Genomic DNA, 6,124 nt, shown 5'->3' with positions numbered 1-6,124 from the left:
CTATTCACAATAGCAAAGTTATGGGATCAACCTAGGTGCTCATCAACAGTGGATTGGATACATAAAATGTGGTACATACACACCATGGAGTACTGTGCAGCCGTAAGTAAGAATGGAATCATGCTCTCTGTAGCAACTGGAGCTGGAAGCCATCCTCCTAAGTCAATTAATGCAGAAACAGAAAATCAAATACTGCAGGTTCTCACTTATAAGTGGGAGCAAAACAATGGAGACACATGGACATAAAGGTGAAAACAATAGACACTGGAGCCTCCAAAAGAGAGGAAGAAGAGAGGAGAGGAAAGGTTGAAATACTACCCGTGGGGTACAATGTTTGCTATTCAGGTGATGGGTTCGATAGAAGCCCAGACTCCAGCATCTTGAAATATATCCATGTAACAAACCTGCACATGTACTCCTGAAACTAAAATTAAAAAATAAAATAAATAAAATAAAAAGAGTGCTTGGTCTGTAAGAGGTATTCACTCATTCATTGGACAATGAATGAATGAAGTACTGTGGTGAGGGAGTGAGTTGTTGAATAATAAGAGAATGGTTTGACTAGTCTGAAAAGCTAACCTGAGATAGGATGGGGATAGATTGTAAAGGCCTTGAATATCCCACTAAGGTGACTAAACTTGACTTAGCTGGTAATGAGACTTACGTAACAAGACCCATGTAAGACTTTAAGATCAATCAAGAGATGGTGTGCAGGACAGGTGGACAGGGATACTGGAGGTGACAAAACCCATGAAAAACCTACTATTGGAATTGTCCAAGCCAGGTGTGAGGTGGCACTGACCAAAGTAGTGCTAATAGAAAGGGGAGGAGAAATCATAATGAAATTCTCCATTGTTCCTGGCAACAAATTAAAAGTAGAAGGTGAAAGAGAATGGAATCCCAGGTTTAGCTTGGGGCCAGCAGAAGAACTGATCTCCAGGGGATGGGCGGCTTTGGGAAATATTAATTTTGATACCCCAAATGCCATATCTGAGTGCACAGTTGAAAAGAGGGGACTACAGCTCAGGAGATGAGTTCTAAGTAGATTTGGGAACTAGAGATCACTCTTAACTGATTTGGCCCATTCTGAAGCAATAGCAACTGATGAAAGAGATAGATAGATAGATAGATAGATAGATAGATAGATAGATAGATAGATAGATAGATAGATAGATAGATAGATAGATAGATAGATAGATAGATAGATAGAAAAAATTAACTGATTTGGCCCAGATCTGAAGTCATGAAAGAGGATGACACCACCAAGGGGTGAATGAGTGTAGAGTGTAGAGAGTGTGAAAAATCAGAAAGAGAATCTTGAAAAATATCATTTATATTCACATAGTCCTAACGACAGGAGAATAATTGGTCCCAAGCAAAGTAAAACAGGGCAGGGCACACAGGTGCAGAAGCCAGGGGAGGAACGGTGTCAAAATCCCACTTGAGGGGACAAGATGAAAAAGCGGCCAGTGGGTGTAGTAATTGGAGGTCGCCCCTAAACGAGTATTAATTCAAGGCGCAGGTAAGAAACATGGCGTAGAGCAGCACAAAGCACGTGTGAGGAAAATGCTACAGCAGCGGGGAGGACGGAGGCAGCGAACGAAGGGCAGGATGGGCCAGGTGTTGAGGGTGACAGCCCAGCTCGGAGAGGTTTTGTTTAGGGTAGGAGAGATGTGAGCACATTTGTAGACGGCAGCGAAGCCACTGGAGAGAGATTGACTATGCCAAGACACAAGAGGGAGAGGAGATACCTGATTGGGCATAAAGGTTGATAAGTCAAAAAGGAACTGAAATGAGAGCCCGGTGCAACCTTAACAGCCTTTAAAAGGGAGCTGTGAACAGCTGTGGTTTATCAGCACAGACGTTTCTTGTCCACGCTTCAAAGCGTAGCTTCAAAAGCAGGGTCGATCTTTCTTAATTACCCAGCTTCTGTGGCTACCATATATATAGCCTTAGGGCTGGAACAAAGGAGGGAGGCTCTTAGTAAAAGCCCTCGATGACAGTGGCGGTGTCATTCCCACTTTGCAGACATTCCCTTCATTCTTACACTGTCTTTCAGCAGAATGTAGGACAGGTATTGTTGTGAGGGCCAGAAATGGGAGCTCTGATTTGGATGCCAAAATCAAAGTTAGGAAGGGAGCCAGTATTTCCTGTTGCCCCCTAGATAGCCCCACATTGCTCTTCAAAACCGCAATAGTCACTTAACCCCCTGGCACTCACACCAGGGGAAAGCTGTCACAGAATGCTAACAGTTCCAACAAAAATACTTGAACTGTCTTCAGTTCCTTGCATCTGACCTTGATATTTTCCCTTGAAAATGAACCACAGTAGCTCCAAGGAGTACAGGGAAGGGGACCAGATGGACAATAAGATAAGGGGTTTGGATTTGCCTAAGAATTAGGACTAAACCTTGAACTTGGTTATATTCATAGTTTTTTGGTTATAGACAAGCTTTTCCAAGTGTATAAAAGCTGCCAACAATCTTTCCATTTGTTAAGAACTGCACTTAGCGATTACTCTGCATGTCAATAAAAATAAGGGCTTACTATGTACCAGGTACTGTTCCAATCACTTTACACATATTACCTCATTTATTATTATCCTGTGGAGATTCTTGTTAGGATTAAATAAGGTGATACATGGAAAGAACTACCTTTCTCCTCATGTACAAGTAAGGGAACTCTGGCTTGGAGAACCCGGCCATATATTTTAAAGTATTTATGAAATATCATCTGCTTGTTTTCATCTTTTATGAAGATGCATCTAGGATGAATCCTGGGCAAGTTGCCTGGACAATCTAGGCAACTGAATTTCCTACTGAATTTCCTCAGAGAAACGATCACAAAGAAAGGTAAACCAAAGGCTAGGACAGTAGTTCTTAACTCTGGATCCATACAAAAATCACTTGAAAAGCTTTGGAAACCTACTGATACCCACATGACCCCAAATATTCTGATTTAATGAATTAACCTGAGGTGGGCACTAGATACAGGTACTTGAATCTCTCTTTTTCTCTCTCTCTCTTTCTCTCTCTCTCTCTTTCTCTCTCTCTCTCTTTCTCTCTCTCTCTCTTTCTCAATCTGCGTGTGGGGGGCGGGGGCGGGGGTGTGGGTGTGGGTGTAAATCTGGCTCCTCAATTTTTCTTCTACTCTCAGCAGATTATTCTCAGTGTTGGACAATTCCCTTAGAAAGCAGTGCTGATGGGTTGGTTTTGAGAGTTCTCAGGGGCTGCATTGCTCCAGCCCTATCAGACGTGCTTACCACAAGCCTCTTGCATGCAGCTGCTATTGGAAACAGCAAGAGCCTTCCCAGGTTCAACAGCTATTCTCGAGTCAGCTCAAAGCTCTGTTCATTATTTTGGAGTTCTGTTGTCTCTCAGGCCCCTCCATGCTTCCTCTGTTGATTTTCTTTGCTTTCTCCTGCAGAAATGCTACTACTTGCAGGTCTTGTAGCTGCTGGTAGGCCTTCACTTGGTGTATCTGTGGGTTCTTGAAGACATCCTGTCACCTAGCTTGGCTGTAAATGTTGTGAATGGGATTTTGCCTTTACTACCTGTGTGCTCTGTTTTAATATAGAAATTTGAAGAGACTGAAAAACAATGCCTCCATATTTCCAGAATCTTCCCAAGTTACTCTAATATGCATGGTTGAAAACCATGATTTGGGAGGATGTCCAGGGTATAGAGGCTTGTTGTTAGAAACAGGAATTCCCAGATTTGAAGACTAGACCTAAACAAGTTCTGTGGCCCTGGTAGCAAGCCCATGGAATTAACTGGAAACAAACAGGTCAAAAGCCTAAAACTAAAGTTTTAAGGAAGGTGTGATACAAAAGTTATTCAAACCTGGCCAACAAAACTTATGATTGATTAACCTCCAGGGTTATGGCCATATAGTTTCAGAACTGCCATCAACAGAAGAGACAAGCTAAAGCCGTGCAGGCCCAGAAAAAGCCTCCTTCCCAATGTCGCTCTCATGAAAAATAATGTACAAGAGGCCGGGAGCGATGGCTCACATCTGTAATCCCAGCACTTTGGGAGGCTGAGGCGGGTGAATCGCCTGAGGTCAGAAGTTCGAGACCAGCCTGGCCAACATGGCGAAATCCCATCTCTACTGAAAATACAAAAATTAGACAGGCATGGCAGTGGCGCCTGTCATCCCAGCTACTCGAGAGTCTCAGGCAGGGTGAATCACTTGAATCTGGGAGACAGAGGTTGCAGTGAGCCGAGATCACACCATTGCACTCCAGTCTGGGTGACAGAGTGAGACTATGGCTCAAAAAATAAAAGTATAAGAGAAATCCTTTTTCTCATTTCCCAAAGGGCAAAACCAAGTGCCAGGGAGATTCCCCCAAGAACACAGAACTTAGGGATACCAAATTGGTTGACCAAAAAACTAACTCCACTTTCAGACCAAGAAACAGAATTCCCATCTGTGAGGATATGACATACCTTGTTTACCATGATCTTCTTTCCCAAATGGAAGGATTTAATGTATGTGTCCTCTTCTTTTCCCATGTTTATAGGTTAACATAGGATATATTTATCATTTGCGACTAATATATTTTCCACATTCATCCTATATCTCGGATAACTTCTCATATTATGAGTTCTACATTTCCAAGGTAGAATCCAGGAAATTCATATCCCTAGAGTCCCTTGCCTCTACAGGGCAGACACATAGCTTCACTTCCACCTATCAGATACACCCACGGGAAATGTGGAAACGGGAAAGACCAACACTGAAGCACTGAGATGAATCTTTCAGCAAGTGTGGTGGTAGTGTTTGGTTCTGTAACCGCCCAGCCGGTTCTTCTTGCCCAATGCCTAGACAGAGCCAATTTCTCTAGATAGTGGAATTGCAATAGAGAAAGAGTTTAATTCACACAAAGCTGGCTGGACAGGAGACAGGAATTTGATTATTACTCAAATCAGTCCCCTCAAAAATTCGGGGATTGAGGTTTTTAAGGATGATTTGGTGGGTAGGGGGTCGGGAAGTGGGGAGTGTTGATCGGTCAGATGAGATCATAGGGAGTCGAAGTGGATTTTCCTTGTCTTCTGATCCTGAGTAGGAACATAGGTTGAGCCAAATTACTTAGTACGGGAGGCATCCGCTGGTGCATCAACATGCAGCATCTGTGAAACCTCTCAAGTGCTGATCTTAGGTTTTACAATAGTGATGTTATCCCCAGGAGCAATTTGGGGAGGTTCAGAATCTTACAGCCTCCATCCACACCACTCCTAAATCTTGTAGCTAATTGGTTAGTCCTACAAAGGCAGACTAGTCCCCAAGAAAGAAGGGGGTTTGTTTTGCGAAATGGCTATTATCGCTTTTGTTTCAAAGTTAAACCGTAAACAAAGTTCCTCCCAAAGTTAGTTCAGCCTACACCCGGGAATGCACAAGGACAGCTTGGAGACTAGAAGCAAGATGGAGTCAGTTAGGTCAGATCTCTTTCGCCGTCATAATTTTCTCAGTCATAACTTCTGCAAAGTTGGTTTCAGTTCTATCTGGGCAATAGTGGTGCTTCTGGCACCCAGCCACTAAGTGCTGTAGAAGTCTGGTGGCAGTGACAGGAGTTATTTTTGCTGTACCAGCACCTGGGGCATGACTGGGCTTTGTTCCTAGTCTGTAGCTTTAGAATGTGGCTCTTTGGTCCCCTTTGAGATGCTGTTTGCTATCTAATGTCATTTACTAAATTCATTTTTTGTTTAATATAGTCCAGTAGATTCCATTGTTTGTAATTGAGAATCCTGAGCAATAATGTTGGAGTGAGTAATTTATCATTTAATCCTAATTTACTCAATAATGAGGAGCTACATCCTGGCCTGGCATTATTAGCTACAGAGGCTGGAGTTGTAGCTGGCTGAAGTTTGTGCCGCTCAGGTAAGTATGAGCATTTTGAAGGTGAGGTGTGGATATTGATTAACAATATTCTCAACATCCTCTCTTTCCCTCTTCCACTGTGTTGGAGCCACAAGGTTTTAGTTGGATTAATCTCACACCCCAGCTGCTGGGATAGATCATGATTGGTCTAAAATAATCTGACCACAGTGATTGGTTCAGGGATGGACCAATTAGAAGATGGTTTAGAACCTTGTTCTAAACTGTGACTTGAAGTCTTGTTCTAA

Source organism: Rhinopithecus roxellana, chromosome 11 (genome assembly GCF_007565055.1).
Source record: "Rhinopithecus roxellana isolate Shanxi Qingling chromosome 11, ASM756505v1, whole genome shotgun sequence".
NCBI lineage: Eukaryota > Metazoa > Chordata > Mammalia > Primates > Cercopithecidae > Rhinopithecus > Rhinopithecus roxellana.
Note: the sequence above shows the minus strand (reverse complement) of the source record.